Source organism: Staurois parvus, unplaced genomic scaffold, assembly GCF_062004578.1.
Source record: "Staurois parvus isolate SC_StPar_1 unplaced genomic scaffold, SC_StPar_1.0 ptg000332l, whole genome shotgun sequence".
NCBI classification, from domain to species: Eukaryota; Metazoa; Chordata; class Amphibia; order Anura; family Ranidae; genus Staurois; species Staurois parvus.
The window spans coordinates 1,016,582-1,036,306 of NW_028318128.1; the positions used below are offsets into that span (position 1 = coordinate 1,016,582).

The 19,725-nt window shown below is 41.6% G+C and overlaps 1 protein-coding gene across 2 annotated transcripts in view; it reads right to left on the minus strand.

Annotated features, from left to right (window-relative positions):
- LAMC1 (laminin subunit gamma 1) overlaps positions 1-19,725 on the minus strand; it is a 185,523-nt gene that overhangs the window by 88,410 nt on the left and 77,388 nt on the right. The window lies entirely within an intron of this gene.

Genomic DNA, 19,725 nt, shown 5'->3' on the forward strand with positions numbered 1-19,725 from the left:
CGGATGGAAACGGACAGGCGGTCCGTTTCCATCCGATCCACCAGACGGATGGGGAACGGATCCTCACCCGTCTGTTTTTTTTGCCATAGAGGATCGGATCAGATGTCGGCGGATGTAAGAGGACACTTGTCTGCTGACACCAACCGGTCCATAGGTCCATGGATGGTCCAATCGGGTCCATCTGAAAAACTGACAGGCAGACTCGATCAGACCGTCAGTGTGAAAGGTGCCTATAACATACATACACAGGCTTTGCTTCTTATAGATGCATTATAAAACAATTGAGCCTAAACATTTATATCACAGTTTTGGATAAAGTAGCAAAATTGTTGTCACCAGGGTTCGATCACCCCGGGGATTTGTCCGCAGAACCCCTGCTGATCAGAACAGACCTGGCGGATGAGCAGAGCCAGCTTTGCTTTATGGGCAGCCGGATGAAAATGGACTCTGCTGTCCCTTTACACCTGAATGACCACCGATCTGATCCACCTAGTGAGACGACTGATCCCCTTCCATTTTCTTTGTAGTGGAGCAGATCAGACCAGAGGTAGGTGGGTGTAAAAGTCCATTTACGCCCACCAATCCATAGGAGTGAATGGACTGCCTGATCAGTTCCACCTTCAAAAGCTGATCGGATCCTTCACGTGAAAGGGGCCTAGAGCTGGCCACACACAGCGAATTTCAGACAGTTCCTGATTAAACAACCAAAAATTGAGCCATGGAGGGGTCTTGTCAGCATGCTGTCACCTGGGTGGAAAGTTGTCAGCCAAACAGTGACTGCATCCAATCACTCACTGTTCAGGTATTTCGACAGCCACAGGTGCTGGCTATCAGTATGCAATAGTTGGCCAGTGGAGATTTGCCCATTTGCCTGGGTTCATACCGTAGCAGTGCGAGAAACCACATGTGATTTGGACAGGAATCACACTGCATTCCTGTACAAATCCCATGCAATTCTTTGCAGTGTAATTTGAGTGCATTCATTTTGTAGGAGTTCAAATCGCACAGCACCAGCATGAAAAAGGTGCAGGCATCTTTTTTTGCCACACCAGAATCGAACTGCATGGGTGTTCACACCAATGCGATTCAACTCTGGCAATCGCACTGCATTTTGTGGTTTTGGGGGTGTTCATTTAAAATTGATACCCGCAGCAGATCGCATAAATGCGGTGCAATTTCAATGCAGTGAGAAACGCACAAGATTCACTGCATTTCATGCAACGCATAAATGTGAACTGAGGCTTAGAATGGATAGGGGAATCAACAGATTTGCATTCAGGCCAGAGGAGCTGAAAAAGAGAAATCTTACATCGTAAAGCCGGCGTTACGGAGCCCCGAATATGAAAAGCCAGTCAGGGGTTCTAATCCTTGCCACTCCATCCAAAACGTTTGCCGTTTTGGCTTGACATACAGTTTAACTATTGTTTAGACTGGGTGCATAAAGTAATTGTTTTATTACCGCAAACAGAAGACAGGACAGCACATGCAAGAGGTAGATGTGAAGTCTGACACCGCACTAATTATACACACTGTTGACAAATCAAACAATGTTCTAATTAAAGCCTGGGCTTCCTTAACGAATAGGTAGTAAATAGTGATCTATCATTGCGAACTGCTAACCCTGAGAAAGCCAAATTGAAAATGAAAGGGGAGATCTGTGGACACAGCTGTTTTTGTAGGCAGACTGATGAAGCGAAATCCATGACCCCTCACTTCAATGGCTCCAGCCTTTTTCATGATGTGAATACAAATGGGAAAAAAAAGTCTGTGCATCCATGCTAATAGCTTTCCAGTTCAGGGGTGTGATACCTCTTACCATGTCCCCAAACAAAAGCATGCTGACTCCTGTGTTGAAGAATAATAGTTGATGTATACTTCGGCTCCCAACAAAACACAGGAGGGCTTTGATACGTTACATTCCTATTTGAGAACATTTATTATATTGTCGCTCAGATCAAGATCAAAGTCCTCAAAGAGGCCACAACTGATCATACATGAAAGGTTTACCCATCACATTCCTATTCAATTTATTGTAGGTTTAATGATCCCATCACTACCTAGGAGATGGAGCCTAGTGCAGCTTGCGCTGGGTTACTGCTGTTTATCTCTGCTCATTAAAAGAGATGTTTGGGGGGAGTTGGGTTGGGGAAACAGTAATACTCACTTAGGTGGATGAAGCATTGAATGCTGCATCTGTCCCCCACCACCTCTAAGACTGAGAACTGAGTGATCAAAGGCAGTTGACCGCTCAGTTCACGGTGCTCAGTGAGTCAACGGCTCTCTGCTCTGCCCCTCCAGCACTCACTGGAGCGCTGGGCTGAGGAGGTGGCAGGAGCATCCGGCTCAGGCTCCCAGTAGCATGCTTAGAGGCAGAATCAGCTACTGGTCAGGGATCTGGGTGGATTCCAACAGTAAAGTTGAAATCTTTCCAGAGCCTGGACCAGCTGAGTAATGCCAGCAGACTTCGGACTTTTGCTCGCTGTTGGCTGAAAATAGGTCAAGGGAGTGCAGAACTAAGTATAAGCCTGTGATTCATTGGGGAAGTAAAGTCAAAAGAGCTTCAGCCCAACTTCTCCAACTGAAAAATGGAACAAAATCTTTCAACCTGTTCAGCGTGTAAAAGCTTATACACCTCTCATAAAGAGTTACATTACTATGCATGTGTACAGTTGACTTGTACTAAAAAACTTAGCTCTTCCAGACTTTTTGGCCAAATGGAATAACCATTCTGGCACTAGATCAAAGGCCTGTAACAGTTCCGGTGTTGTGCTTCCGTCCCTCTGCTTTTCCATTCACTCTGTTGTCCTTCATGGAAGACACAAAGACACAACACCATAACTGTTGTCTATCAATGCGGCGACCGCTTTATTTTTTGGCACCAGCAAATTGGGGCTTAGTAGCTGCTATATAAAGTAAAAATCAATTAGGAATTTAACAAATCTTGTAAAACATTAACCTGTTTAATAAACATTGCACCTGGAGTTGGGCTTTAACGCTTTGAGTCAATGACCAAGAACGGGTATGCAGGTCAACAAAAGTGGCTTATACTTGTTTTGGGATAGTGACACAAAGTATGAAGCAAAAGGGTTGGTGCCGACACCGAGTAACTAGCATTTTCAGAAGCAGGGGTGAACAATGTAAGTCTCCTTGATTTTCCTATAACAGGCCCCACTGCACGCTGTGGCTGAAAACATGCTAAAATGCTACTAATGGGTACAAGGGACACAGTAGGAGTATAGAGGCAAGCGGGGTGAACCATTAATGCAGCAGGGGACACATGCATCCATCTTACCCAGAAGTGTGGAATGTTGAGAATTCGGTATGACGAGCTTTGCATATGAGCAAAGATCAGAGGAACAGGACAGGTACATTGTATTTTCTAATCCTTTACTTTTTTTTTTTTTTTAGTGACCACATCCCTTTAAAGCAGGAATATTACTTACCCAGGTGTCCCCAGGGACTGGTGTATATATATGTTCAGTGACAAGCCATTCCCCTTTGCTGTAACCCCCCACCTTGACTTCTTAGTAACACTGAACATAACCTCACTAACCTTGCTCCACACAGGTCCCACCCGTAGGATACTGCAAGGTGTGAATGGAAAGCAAACAGGTGGACTTCTGTTCATTCACACTAAGGGCTCGTTCACACTTGACTGTTTTTCCAAACGCCCCTATAGCGTTTGACAAGTGTTGGTCTGGCGTTTGTGGAGCTTTAACGCTCCACAAACGCCGCATGCGCGGTTTAGCGGCAGTTGCTAGGAGTTTGCAAAGCGTTAAAAACGCCCCACAAACGCCTATAATGAAGTTTGAATGGTGTTAACGCTCCATAGGCTTAAATAGGAGGCTTCAACTCCTCCTGACTTGACCAGAGGCGTCCGTTTAGCTGCTGAGCTAATGCTCCCGTATGAACAGCACCATGTGCTGCAATGTGCAGAATTTTCACAGGCATTTGGGAAACGGTAAAAACGCTTCCCAAACGCCTGTCTGCCGCTTGCAAACAAGGCTAGTGTGAACGTAGCCAAAGCTCCATGCACACGGGGCGTTTTAATAACGCTGGTAATGTTAGCTGTGTAAAGTCACATTAAAAATTAGTTTTTCAGCGTTTTTGTATTAGCGTTTAGCTTCTTTTTTTTTTTTTTTTGCGTTTAACAAAAAAAAAATATTTTTTTTTTGCTCAAAAAAGTCCAGAAACAAAAACACTAGTTTGCAGCGATTTACCACATTAGAGCGTTTTTACAGCTAAAAAAAACTCCTCTAGAAACCCACTAGTTCAGGAGTTTTTTTTCCAGCCAAAAAATGCTGATTACAGTCCATGTGTGCATATAGGATAACACGCTGAGGGGTTTACTGGCTGTAGAAAAAAACATCAAAAGCAGCTGTAAAAACGTCCAGTGTGCATGAGGGCTTAAACTACAGAGATCATGAATGTTGTAACTCAAGCTTCATTCATAACAGCTAGACAAGTGCCAGTGCTGGGCCTCAACTCCCTTATTCCTAGCTCCTCTACAAGCATCAAACAATGACAGCCTGATACATCTTTAGGCTTCACGCACACTTTTTTTTTTTTTTTTTCTAAGCTCAAAAAATGCTGGAAAAAAAACACGCTAGAAACAGCGTCCTTTAGTAGCATTTTTCTTTCTGCTAGCAAATTGCTCCCAAAAACCACAGAAAAAAAAAAAGTTTTTTTCCTGCTCCTAGAAGCAGAAGCTTGAAAAACACTTCCAGAATACAAGTGTGCATAGACACATAGGAGAACACTATTTGCAGGAGAAAGAAAAAAAAAAAAAAAAAAAAAAGAACGCTTATTACTGACTGCTAGGAGCTTAAAATAAACTAGTGTGCATGGAGCCTTAGGAGCGTACTGCGATCTATTCTTAAAGCCGAACCTTACCCTCTCAGTACTATTTTTAATCCTTATGATAATCCTTAGTAAATAGACAGGAAAGCATATCAAATTTACTTGTTTTAAACTTTTTTTATTTTTACATTTCCGCAATTACTTCCCTTTTTCTATCCCTAGGCAAGCAATGTCATGCATCCCAAGAGTCTTCAAGAGGGGGAGGGTTTTTTTTTTTTTCCAGTTAACCATTTCAATACCGGGCAATTTTACACCTTCCTGCCCAGGCCATTTTTTAGGTTTCAGCGCTCTCACACTTTGAATGACAATTGCGCGGTCATACAACATTGTACCCAAACTAAAATTTTATCATTTTCTTCACACAACTAGAGCTTTCTTTTGGTGGTATTTAATCACCGCCGGGGCTTTTATTTTTTGCTAAATTAACAAAAAAAGACCAAAAAGTTTGAAAAAAAACCCACGTTTTTCTTTGTTTCTGTTATAAAAGTTTGCAAATAAATAATTGTTCTTCATAAATTTAGGCCAAGATGTATTCTGCTACATGTCTTTGGTGAAAATAACCCAAATTAGGATGTATTTTTTAGTTTGTAGGAAAGTTCACAAACTATGGTATAGATCTGATTATTGATCAATCCTGAAGTACTGACAGCCAATCTAATTTCTTGAGGTCCAAGAATGTCAGAACAGTACAGATATCCCCCAAATGACCCCTTTTTGCAGAGTAGACAGTCCGACGTACTTCATAAGAGGAATGGCGAGTTTTTTGAAGTTTTTTTTTTTACATACTGTCACCAGTGCAGTACAGCATCATCATAACTGGCATGGCAGTGAACAGGGACACTGACTGGTGACAGTATGAAAAAAAAATATATATATATTTTTTTTTTTTTAATTTTTTATTACTTTTTTTTTTGTTTAAGATTTTGTTTTTCATATTTTACTATGACCAAAGTAGTACAATGTTACCATAGTAACATTGTACTACTTTGGGGAAGTGATCAGTATTTTTTTTTTTTTTTTTTTTTTTTTTTTTACACAATTTGCTTATAGCAAAGAATTAGTCTGCTATAAGCAAGCATTTACCTGAATGACATCGATTCATTCAGGTTTTTTTTTTTTTTTTGTGCTTAGCTGTGATTTGGCCACAGCTAATCACATGACATGTGCATGTGACCATTCACAGCTAGACACTAGTATACAATGGATGGCATGAATGAAGCCATCCATTGTATACAACGGTCATGTGACCTGCTGTGATTGGTCACTGCAGGTCACATGGTACCAGCAACAGGGGTCGGTACTCAGATCTGTCATCGGCCGTGTCCGAGGTACATGGCCGGTGATAGATCGCGCCGCTGCGTGGCTCTGCAACCGCGCAAACTGCGCATGTGCGGGAGGATGACAAATGGCGTACACCCCAGAAAGCTAATGCATTTTTGTGGCCGCCAAATGGCTATAGGCCGGGCAGCTAATGGTTAAGCACACCCGCTTGCCTGAGCTAAGGGCAGATAGATTCCAGGAAGTAAATGCTAAATGAATAATTTCCTCTTAACTAAGACAGCCATGGCCAGAAATACTAGGTGTTTTTCAATATGATTCCTCAGCAAAATAAAAGCATGGAGACATGGATGGATGAGTTTGCTTTGAAAATGCTATTTTATTAAATTTTAATATTAAATTTGTGGTGCTCAGATGCAGTGAAGTTCTGCTTTACATACCTAAATATTTATTAGATTGATTTAGGGACTGTTATGGAAACTCATGACTTGAGATGCATCATGAAAACACACCATTGCTCTCATGCAGTTCATCTCTTTACATGGTGCCAAAAGAAAAGCATGAGATCTACATAAAGATTTATGGTTTGGTTTCTGAAACACTGAAGGTAAACACTTCTATCAATGGTAAAATATAAAAGACCACTTTTTTTTTTGTTTAACCAACTGTAAGCATGGTATAATCGGCAAGTTCATCAGGAGTGCCTTTGTTTGGCAGGAAGCCGTACAGGAATCCCATTAAGACTCAAGCCATCCAACCATAAACTAAGCCAATATATTGTGTGCAGCTGCAGGTCCCCAGAAGTGGGGAACAATTGTATATTACGCAACACACACAGCCCAACCTTGTCACTGTCAGTGGAATCGCATGCCCCACATTTATCTCACATTCCTTCAACAAATTAGCTCCACACTAGGAAAGAAAACGAAGTTACTAGAACGAAACCAAGTAATCAAAATACACAGGGTCTACAATATGATGTACAAAGAACTGTCTGTATCGTCAGTCAGTTTTCCTCTGCAGTTCTTTCACAAGGCGACCATTGGTATTTGCAGCAAAGAAGCATTCATAGGTGAAAAAAATATTGATAACTAGACAACTTTGACAAATTATGCTTGCAGGCCAAATAAGATGTGGTAAGAGATCGGTCAGTTCTTGCTCAAATCTTTCACAACTATGATTCTCTTTGAATAGGCCAATAAATGGAGGAGATTTTCTCTGTTGCAATAATGGAAGGACTGGTGATATTTCCCAACATGATGGACAAAAGCCTTTGTGTGTCAAGAATAATGGAAGGAAAAAACCTCAAAGTATGCCAGCTAACGTATTATATAAGACAGAGGCAACCTAGAACAGTTAATATATTATGAAAAAAATTGATGGTACCAAACAAAACCAACTGAATTTCATAAGTTATTTTTATCGCATTGGAAGGCAAAAGTCAACATCTGGTAGGCCACCCTATGTAAGACCCTTCGCTTTCCTAGACTTTGTTTTTTTCAGGGGGAAAGGAAGGGTGAGGAAAGGCAAGAAGTAGGTGGGAAAAAGGAGAGAAAAAGGATCAGGACTAGGTAGGATTGAAAAGAGGTACCTGCAAGTCAAATGCATCTCACAGGGGCTTTGAATACCCAGGCTGGTCAGGGACAGAGTGGGGAGAGCATAAGACCACCATGGGCTCCATACTTTGAGGAAATTGGAATGGGGGTCATGGAGAATACTTGTCATTTTCTCGTTACCCATGAGGGTGGTCAGGATGCTGTTCACCTCTGTGTACCCAACTGAGGGCTTCCTCCAAGCCCTGGCAATGGCGTTCTTTGCAGGTATGAAAAGATATGTGGACAATTTCTGTTGGCAGGAGAAGAGGTCTGGGAGTGGGTGGTAGCAGAAGAGGTCTGGGAGTGGGTGGTGAAGTGTGTGCCGAGCATCCTTGCGAAAGTTTACATGAAAAAGGGTTGAGAGGAGGCCGTAGATCTGTGAAAAAAGCCCACTAGGCGGGGGGCAGGACCACCAAATATGGATCGCATCTCTGCGCTGGCTGCAGCCCCTAAAACATTTATCACTATATGACAGGTTTCAGTGAGCTATGTGGGCCGGGACCCAGTAAACAGCGGAGGACGACATTATAGGCTGCTTCCATAGTGACCGTGTTACAGGAACATTTGCCTACAGTAGCCAAGGCCTTGCGCCTGTCCTCTAGGTCTATGGAGGTTAATACATCTCATTCCCTTTTGGAAATGTATGGATGTGAGCGAGACAAGCCCCTTGAAGATAAAGGAGGAAATGGTGGAAGGAAATGGTGTCCAGATGACTGAAGGCAGATATGTTTAAAGCCCGTTTTCTGAAAATGAAAGCCCAAGAAGGAAAATTAGAACTTTTTTTCAATACATGATCACTAGTGATGCAGTAGCTTGGCCTGGCTTCATGCTTATTACCAGGTCATGAAATTAGAGGGAAGAAAAATTATAGACCTGGAAAGATACCTCCAGCAAGGTAGTCCTGACAACTATGTGCTTGGGCTTGGAAACGTCAACCTGTTCCTTGTAAATGGGGTAAGTTCAGACAGGCAGTAAAATCACAAGAGCATTCAGCAATCACGCTATTAGCACAGGTTTCTGCTTGAGTTATGGTCACCCCCCTCGTTCCCCAGGAGGCTCTACTCAAATGCTGCAGTCAATGTTTGGGTAGACATGACAAGTAACCTGGCCCAGAAATCACAAACCTTTGTACTGAGCCATTTTTCATCCCTTGTCAGAAAATAAAGTATTGTACTTCTGGACATAAACATGGCAACTGGCAATCAGTTTATTCCTCCTCTGAAATATGATTGAAAGTGGTTCAAAACATTTTGAAATCCTTAAAGTGTTACTAAACCCATGACCCTGCATTCACTATATCTGGTCTCCCACAGAACATGGAAATGCAATTATTTTTGTAACTATAAACTGCTAAATAACCATTTCTCATCAGCAATATACAGCAGTCTTGTGACTTCTATCAGTGTCCTGCTAAGTACTAGTTAAAGCTTGTCGGAGGCGTTTTCATTCTGCTCTGACTGTTCTATGAGGCGGCATAACCCCTGACCCTCTGTCTGGACAGTGCTGATTGGCCCTGTGCTGACCACATGCACTCTCCCAAAGAGGAAAAAAAAAAAAACCTCTCAAGCAATACACACCAAACTGAGCAAGTACAGAGTGACTCCTGGAGCTCTGTACTCTCAGCAGATGAATTATAACCTTGAGGACAGGGACTGGTGTAAAATGTACAATATGTAAAGTGTAGTGTAAACAGTGGAAAATAAATAAAAACACATACAGTCTGTTGAATGCAACAGAATTTTCTGCTTTAACATGATTGCTAGATCATTACTCAATAAAAGACTAGAAACTAGGATTAAACTACTGGCTTGATGCCTTTATGGCCCTGTTACATCCTCTAATTGTACATTAACTTACCAAAATGTTTTTCTTTCCCCATGCTTAGATAAGCAATATCCATGTACTTGGAGACAGCCATTATTGTCTGTTACATAAGCAGGCTTTGCTTCCCTCCAATTCCCTAATGTCATTGATGAAATATGTCCGGTTAACAACAGCCTCTCTGCAGGCTCTGATAATGTCAAACACCAAAAATGCATATGACACCATGTCATATTTTATGGTCATGATACGCATCACTGCACCCCCCATATGCATCTCCGTATTCCCCTTTACATCACGGTGCCCCCTTTAAACATCATGCATCATGGTAGAGGCACACAGCTGCTGGGTGCTCTCTCTTGGTTCTCCCTCCCTGCCACTGCTATCATCCTCACAGCGGGCGGGGGCTGCCCAACTTACTACATTGACAAGCAGGTGATTACCGGCTTGTTCATATGAAAAGACTCCCACCCTCTATTCTGATATACATCACCTCCTGCTCCCACCCGCTGTGAAGATTATTATTATTATACAGTATTTATATAGCGCCAAAGGGTTTGCTCAGCGCTGTACAAAGGCAGGGGGACAAGACATGAGACAAGACAAAGACAGTGCGATACCATGAGGGGTTCGAGGGCCCTGCTCTTTCGAGCTTACAATCTAGGAGGGAGGGGAAAGTGGTACAGGAGGAAGTGGCTGTGGGGGATGAGGTGGTGGGAGGAGTGGAGGTTAGATGTTAGGTGATGGAGGGGTAGGCCTCCCTGAAGAGGTGGGTCTTCAGGGTGCGCCTGAAGGTGGTGAGGGTGGGTGACAGTCTGATGGATTGGGGTAGGGAATTCCAGAGGATGGGGGAGGTCCTGGAGAAGTCTTGCAGTCGGGCGTGGGAGGAGGAGATCAGGGAGCTAGAGAGTAGGAGGTCCTAGAGAGTAGGAGATGACAGCAGCAGCTGGCTGAGAGAACACCCAGGTTGATTAGTGGCACGGCCATAGTCCAGACAGGACTGTCGTTGTGTTTGGACCTCGGTCTGCCATTTTGTGATCTCCAATATATACATAACCTGGATAAATGAGAACCTTCAAAAGACATCTAAGATGTACAGGTGCCGGTGGCCAGGCAAACGCACAAATAATTTTAAAGTAGCAATGCCAACAACCTTTACTATTGTAAATAGTGATGCTATTTACTATTGAGGTGATGCTAGAGGTTCTCGAATGGGCAACATATTTTAGTTTCAGGCATTGATGTTTTCATTAATCCAGGTCATGGAATAGCTAGTAATAGTCTTCCACAATCAACTGAAACAGTTTTGTAATGTTGTAGCTGTTTCACCAGCATTTCTACCCACATGGAATGGGTGTCCAACCTGCAGCCCCCCAGCTGTTGTGGAACTACAAGACCCATGAGACCCATATTATGGCAAGGTGGTGACTAAATGTTAAAAAAAAAAAAAAAAAAAAAAGGAAAAACAAATCGCCAACACATGCTCATTAGGGGATAAATTGTGGGGAATGTTTAGTGGATGAATAAAATATTTTCAATCTTACAAAATTAATCTAGATACATGTAACAAACTACTATCGGTTTTGCCCAATATTGACATTTGAGCTGTACTGTCAAGGTATCAGAAGTCACGTAAGGTCTGACCGCTGCTGCCTTTCAATTGTCGTCACCAACAGTCCAATTCATGCATTCATTCTCAGAGTGCAATAGGGGGAAAGCAAGAAAAAAAAATACACAATTTGCTGTGGGCAACAAGATTTCATAATTTCTGCCAAATACTGTTTGGTACAGCCCATGGTTCCGGTTTCCTGAGAGGACCTCTGGCGAGTTAGAAAGATCATGAGCTGTGCTCTCCATTAGGCCACTGCTGCTGCGTGACGAGGAAATGTGTGACGGTAGTTAGCTTGAAATAAACCCATTAAGATGGTCATATGGTTCATCTGATCTGCCCTTTTCAATCAGATCCAATCTCTGAATGTTCTTGATCTTTTACTTTACACAGACTTCAAAAAGTACTTCTCAGTTGTGTCCCCGTCTTAACCTCCATTACCTACAGGAAGAATTTATTTTATTGCCTTACTTCAGTTTCAGTACTTCTTGACATCATTCCATAAAAGGCTCATTAAAAAAATTCCAACCATGACTATTCTGAGGTTATCAAAAGAAGATATGTAAATAGAATGTCTATAGAAAAGAGAAGTGTTGTGGCTCTGAAAAAGGACAGAAATTATCAATGTTTTATAGGTACAACCAAAGATGGTGAATGTGGTTTTACTCAAAAAATTATTTGGAGGTTTGTTTGGTTTATTATGAGTTTCAAATACTGTATCTCTGCCAAATGACGCCACTTGTAGTTAATATGTAGAAGAAATGATTTTTAAAAAAAAACCATAAATACCTTATTTGTAGGTCATATGACTCCTTTTTACCTCTGCAGGGCCTGGGTAAGGGGCAGGGCTAAGCCTGCCTATGTATTGGACCCAATTTCCCCATCCACACGTTTGGTGTGGATGCAGGAATCCCCCCACACCCCAACAGTGTTGTGTATGCTAAGACTCCCCTACCTCCCCACTGCCAGAACTAAAAAATTTCCAACAGCCCCGTTTATTAGAAGTTAATCAATAGATCAACTTCTCATGAAAGGGAATGGCCATACATGGATCAAAATTCAGCCGCTTCCCACAGAACCTGCCTAATTTCAATTCATGAATAGCCACAAGTCGCAGTGAGGGAGATTTACTGGAGCACACAGAATCTGGTGCAGCTGTGCATGGTAACCAATCAACTTCTAACTTCAGCTTGTTCAATCAAGCTTTGCCAATAAAACCTGGAAGCTGATTGGTTTCTTTGCAGCTTCACCACATTTTGAACTGTCCAGTTTTAGTAAATGACCCCTAGGTGTGTCACATGTCCTTGTGACCTCCCATTTTTTCAGGCCCTACCCTGTCCACCCCAAGTCATGCAGAGCAGAGCTGCCTGTAGGGTTTATCAGATGCTTGACTAACAGCTCTGCTTAGGGGAGCTAGGAAGTTAACTCCACACAGTAAAGTTGGTCATACAAGGTTTGTTTCTTTTTTTTTTTTTCGTTCAGCAAGTAAGCTGAATGAAACAAAAAAAAAAAGAAAAAAAAAGGCTAAACAGAATCATCCCTACTCCTCAGAAGATTGTATCCTGACAGCAGGAAGAACCACTGTCCGAATACAATGATCAGCAGCTGCAGACGCTGATTGACAAAAAGTTTTCCAGCTTGTCCCTTGAACGAAATTGATCAAACAAATGAGTTTTATAGGGTGGGGATGGCCACACACTGACCGAAATTTGGCCGGTCCATGCTGAACTTGCCAAATTTCAGGTTCGTGTTTGATCAGCATTGGATACAACTTGCTTACTTAATGGAAGAGGAGCATTTGGGAGAGAGTGGAGAAGGAGAATGTGCTAGTGACTGGCAGGATCAGCAGCTAATCCCTCATAAAAGGAAAGCTTTAGAAAAAGAGGGAACATATAGATTAGTATATTTCTAGGAAGTCTTTTTTTTTTGGGGGGGGGGGGGGTGGGAGGGTGGAGCAAGAGGAGTTTCCCAACACTTGTTTTTCTTTTACATAGATAACTGATCAATATAGAAGCACAGTTTGCCTTCAAATGACTGATCAATCATGCTCCCCAAAGTTATCAGGGCTAAATAAAAAGAAACATATTCAGAACTTCAGCACACACACAGGGGTCCATTCACTAAAGATTACCGCATACGATAACATGGTCATGCGACTCATTTCCATAAATTATCATACGCGGTAAAAAAATGTCTAATTCACACACACAAAAAAAAAAAAAAAGGGATTATGCAGTATTTAACGCAGAATGAAAAATGTTCCCGTAAATATCGCGAAAAAACGTGGTAAGTTGTTAAGTCCAATTCACAAAGTAAAAAAAGATGCGATATTTATCACCAGGGTTTTGCTGGCGGTTATCACATGCAGTATTTTTTAAGATGCAGCAAGGGGGTCCCCCCTCCCCCCAATCCATGGATTTTGGGGGGACCCTCATGATTTTTTAAAAAATGTTGCTGTGGGGTTCCCTCAAAATCTATACCGGATCTAAGGGACTTTTTTTTTTTTTTTTTAGTTTTGGCATGGGGTTTTTCTTATAATCCATACCAGACCCCAGGCGGTGTTGGAGAAACAGAGCAGGCTATAGATATATTTATCTATCTATAGATAGAGATATATATCTCTCTCTATCTGTAAGATATAGATAGATATATTTATTTCAGGTACTTCTATAGCACCGTCAATTTACACAGTGCTTTACATATATATTGTACATTCACATCAGTCCCTAACCCTCAAGGGGTGTACAATCTAAGGTCCCTAACTCACATTCACAAATACACATACTAGGGCCAATTTAGACAGGATCCAATTCACCTACCAGCATGTCTTTGGTGTGTGGGAGGAAACCGGAGCACCCGGAGGAAACCCACACAGGCACAGGGAGAAAATGCAAACTCCAGGCAAGTAGTGCCGTGGTTGGGATTTGAACCAATGACCTTAGTACTGCCAGGCGGAAGTGCTAACCATTTAAAAACTGTGCTAACCATATTTACATTTTTTTTTTGTTACCGTTTGAATGAGAACACAAACTTATAGCGGGCTTTTCTCAAATTTGTCTACAAAGGTGGAAATAGAATAAGCTTTTCAAACCAGGGCATTTATGATCTCACCGTGTTCTGTATCATTAGAATACTAACAATATGTGTACGGCTTTTAGTTCAAATCCAATCAATCTACTGAAACGGCATTTTTTTATGATACATTTTTATTTATAATATGAAATTATATAATATGTATGCTGAAAAGATGACCTTTCACAGTGCCAGGAATGCAATGAGGACCAAAGTGTGGCTCAGCAGTTGGACGATGTGTCACAATGTGCCATAACTGGCGGAGTAACATTAGCTTACATGTCACAAATCAGTGGCTGGTGCTAGGCTTGGGTTCACACCTAAGTGCAAGTCCTGCGTGCTGCATTTGCATGGGCACAGCTGCCCCTTTTTTAAAAGCATGGCTGCATGGAACCACATGGTTTCACGCCCCCGAAAATGCACGTCTTCCACGTGTCTGCAAAAGAGCCATGAGTTTTGCCTGCAGAACAAGAGTGACTATGCACGAGTTCCTGACCTGCACAAATGTGAACCGATCATAAAGCCAAGAGCTTGAAGGAAAGGTCACCAATGACATACTGCACCATTCTCACCATTAAAACTGTAGCCCACACATGTGCCAAAAGCAGCCAGATTACAGCTGTATTTACCAGCATGCAAGAGAATGATGTGATCCATTTTGATACAATAATTAGAAGGCAACATCTTGGTTGATCTGAGACCATTAGGGCTCCTGTATACTGCAGCTGATAAACTCACATTTAGGAGCTTTTCTGCATTTTTCCCCCCTGAACTCTCCCTAATGTTTTCCTATGTGTCCATGTACACATCTTCGGTTACAGTCGTTTACAGGCATATGAGTTTACAGTTTTTTGAACGCAGAAAACTTGCGTTCAGCAGTCGATTTTCTCAGCTTTTCAAACACAAACCGCTTGTAAACGCGGCAAATCATGTTTATAAGTGTTTGCTAATATTTTTTTTAACTCTTCCAGTTCCTGCTGCTGTCCAAAGCCTTTTTCATCATGAAAAATGCATGCAAAGCATTTTCAAGGTACTTAAATGGACAAAACACTGAACACAGGATGTTCCTACCAAGCTTGTCACACATTGTAATGACTAATTTACACCTCAGACCTCTCCCACCCTTGGAAACAAAAGATATGTTAATGACCATTCACACCTCAAATTCCTCATGAAGACCCCCTGCCAGGTAGCCTTAAACTCACTCCACCAGACACCTTCCCACCCTTGGAAACAAAAGAAATGTTAATGAGCAACTCACACCTATGCTAATCTCAACACATACTGCTCTCTCTGCTTCTCCTCTCTGTATTTCTCTGAAACAGTCTGAAATAGTTAATTTACCACTTTTCAGTGCATTTGGAGGTTCTCCTGTGCTTATCTTTAATAAATGCTTCTAGACGCAAACACGCAAAAATGCGTTATGCAAACATGGCTAAACAGACATTTTTTAATCTACGTTTTCCAGCAGTCAGTTTCCATAGTTTAGAAGTGTTCCGTGTACGTGGGGCCTTAATCAGTAGCATGTGGTCAGCTCTTAATTGTCCAAATAAATCAAACTGTCAGCTCTTCCTGGTGTGTGTTACTTCCACCAGTTTACATTAAAGGAGGTCTACGGCTACAGCACACTTTCATGTTATAACTTCAGGATTGTAACAATAAAAACAAGTTATTTTTGACAATCCAATAGAAGCTTACTTGAAAATCTCCATTTGTGTTGTGAGTGCTGCCTGTCTGTTGGCCATCTCATCAACTCCCTGGATTCCCTGCATGCTTTGTTCCTCTGCTGTTAAGATAAATTCTAAAGTTTTTTTTTTTTTAATAACACACATGTCAATCTTACCTGCTCTGTGTAGTGGTTTTACACAGAGCAGCCCAGATCCTCCGCCAGTGCTCCTGGCCCCTCCCTCCTGTAAGGTGCCCCCATAGAAAGCAGCTTGCTATAGGGGCACCCGAGCAAGCGCGCTCCCGAGCTGTGGATCTGCATTCACACACAGAGCCATGGCTCGGTACCACCCCCTCCTTCTCCTGATTGGCTCACTGTCTGTGATTGACAGCAGCGGGAGCCATTGGCTTCAGTCAATCAGGAGTCCCCAGAGAACTGAGGTTCTTGTGGGCGTCGCTGGATTGGAATGGAGCTCAGCTCAATTCCCCCGACGATGCCGATTAGTGGCGAAACATGCTGGGCAGGGCCTAGCCGGTGATGTCATATACATGCTGATACTCGAGGCTTTGGTGTCAGTTTATTATGTGCTTTTATAATTCTTATGTTTGTGAGTATATATCTGCTTATTTTAAATAAAAAAATTGATTTATGATATAACACAGTTGCGTTCCATTGATCTTCTCCTCCGGAAGGAATATCCATTCATTGCACATGAAGATTCCTTCTAGTGTCTGTCATATCATGCTGAGGAGGCGGTGAAAGTATCCTATCAGTAAGATGAGTGCTGAGTACGAGCACACAAGTCTGTATTGATCTCTGGAATGGGAGATCAATATTTTTGGTAGGAGGCTGATCATTTATTTGGTGGAGGAATCACGTTTGCTCATCACATTTCAAGGTTTGATTGAAACTCGGACAATATATGTTGGACCCAAGCGCTTTTTCACTTTTTATATGGCTAGTTTCACTTTTTATATGGTGAACTGCACTTATTTATTATAAAGCTGTGGTTTGCCAGCCTTTTTGTATTGAAAAGGCTCACAAGTGTATATTGTATTGCTATAAATGTAGAGATGCGCACCAAGTATACGTTTAGATTATGGGTGTCAAACTACTGGCCCTCCAGCTGTTGCCAAACAAGTCCCATGAGGCATTGCAAGATTGACAGTTACAAGCATAACTACCAAAGACAAAAGGCATGATGGGACTTGTAGTTTCGCAACAGCTGGAGGGCCGCCAGTTTGACACCCCTGGTTTAGATTATAAAGGTTATTATTCGGCTTTTTTGAGAGCAGCACTCTTTTTGGTTTTTGTTTCACTAAGTGCAAATAATTTTTTATAGATTTTAAAGTGTTATGGAGGGGCTGCTACACACCAGAGTTTTTTTTTACCTTTGCGCATACAATGCATGAAGGTAAAAAACCTTCAGCCTTTAGAACCACTAACTTTTTGTATCTAAAAACTTTTGTATCCCCGCAGTACCTTGCTGCCTGAAAGCTGTGATTCCTGTAATGACTCAGCTTACTGAAACTCCTCTCAGATCTTGAGATTATATATATATATATATATATTTTTTTTTTTTTTTTTTTTTCTCTCTTCACTTGCACAAGATTTCTTCACATGGTGATCTTCTTTTGGACGGACTTACTGATATTATGGACTATACACAATTACTTTTACATATACCGTATATACTTTTTTTGTGGAATATTTTTATTCACTTCTACTGTTTTTTTGCATGGAATATTGATTATGCGCCACTTAAATACTTGTTAAAGTGTTTTTTTTGTTTGTTTGTTTTTTTTTTATAGAATTTTATCATCAGCCTCCTAAAAACAGAATAAACCCAGCCATGATTTTATATTATTGCTATGTATACACAATTTATTACCATCACCCCCACAAAAAATGAGTTTACTCAGTAAAACCTATCAGGCTCTGTGCAATCTGCAGGCTCTGCTCAGTGTTTCCTGCCTGCTTGGGATTCCGCTTTCTTCCTCCCTCTTAATGTGCAAACACACACCTAGTGCCAGCCTCTGTGAGAAACTCACACTCACGAAAAAGAAGCCAAAAGAGGTTGTAAGGTCAGTTACCTTACCGGCTACACCCTGCTATTACTCCAGGACAGAAGATTTACAGAAAGACAATATAAAAAGGGTTTGTGTATATCCTGACAGATCACATAAGCAGCCAGGAATGTGGCGGGTACTAATTATGTACAATTACACGGTACTAACAGCTACTTATGGACCTGCATTCCATTGTACTGGGCCTAAGAGAAGATGCAGATTTATAAAGTAAACAGACACTAAAATGCCCAAACGGCTGGGAATACATGGATAGCAAGTCTGGAAACTCAAAGAACTTCTGAAATCTAATGGCCTGTACACACAATAGGAAATTGTACAAACATTTCCGTAGGAGTGATCGGTCAATTATTTGTTCATTAGTATAGTGCTTTCAGCAGTTGATTCCGACTGTTCAGAAAAAAAGAAGAAGAAAAAAAAAAAAAAAAAACACGAAAAAGGTGTGTACGATAATCATACAGAAATAATCGAATAGAAAAAAAAAACCCACACATGATCAGGCGCAAAGACCCTAACACTTCCTCTTCTGCTAATCTAGTACGCAGCTATGTCTGCCTTTGTCAGTCGAGAATTTACATACAAGTGAACACCATTCTCAGTTACATCATGGTACGCACCTTCATGGAAAATCAGACAATTGATTTCCTCATAGTATGTACTATTCAATACAGTTAAAGTGTTACAAAACCCACAACAGTAAAATCAGTCTGTATATACAGTAAAGCATGGGTCTCCAAACTATGGCCCTCCAGCTGTTGAAGTACTACAAGTCCCATCATGCCTCTGCCTGTCTTGCCTGTGGTTGTCAGAGTCTTGCAAGACATCAGGGGACTTGCAGCTCCTCAACACCTGGAGGGCCATAGTTTGGAGACCCTTGCAGTAAAGCATGCTTGTTATACTCACTGTGGAACCTAAGGGGTTAATCCTCTGCATTGTGTAAAAAGGCCATTTGATCTTGTCTTCTCTGATCCTCCCCTTCTTCTAATGTCCCCAAACCATCTGCTGATAGTACAAAGCACTATGAGTCACTCTGCACATGCTGAGTTTAGTGTATATGGCTAGAGAGTTTTTTTTTTTTTCCTTTGGAAGGTTGCCTGTGATCAGTTCAGGGTCAATCAACACTGTCCAGAAAGAGGGTCAGGGGTTATACAGCCTCATAGGACAGTCAGAGGAGAATGAAAACTCCTCCTACAATATTAACCAGTGCTCTACCAGACACTGATAGTCACAAAACTGGTATATACTGCTGATGAGAAAGGGAATTTAGCAGTTTATATTTACAAAAATAATTGCATTTCTATGTTGTGTGTACTGTAGGAGACCAGATACAGTGAATGCAGGGTCCTGGGTTTAGTAACATTTTAATTCCAAAAATCTCCGTGGTAGCAATTTAGTTCTTTAATTATTCTGATCTGTTTTTCATTTATCCATTTCTTTTTTAACTGATGAAGAATGAATGAATGTTGAAGCCAGTTCAATCAACGAACCCTATATTTCATTGCTGGTTATACACAGTGGCTATGTGGTTAGCACTTCCTCCTGACAGCACTAGGATCATCTGTTCAAATCCCAACCATGGCACCACCTGCCTGGAGTTTGAAAGTTCTCCCTATGACTGCATGGGTTTCCTCCGGGTACTCCGGTTTCCTCCCTCAGTCCAAAGACATGCTGGTAGGTTAATTGGCTCCTGTCTAAATTATCCCTAATATGTGTATGTATGAATGTGAGTTAGAGACT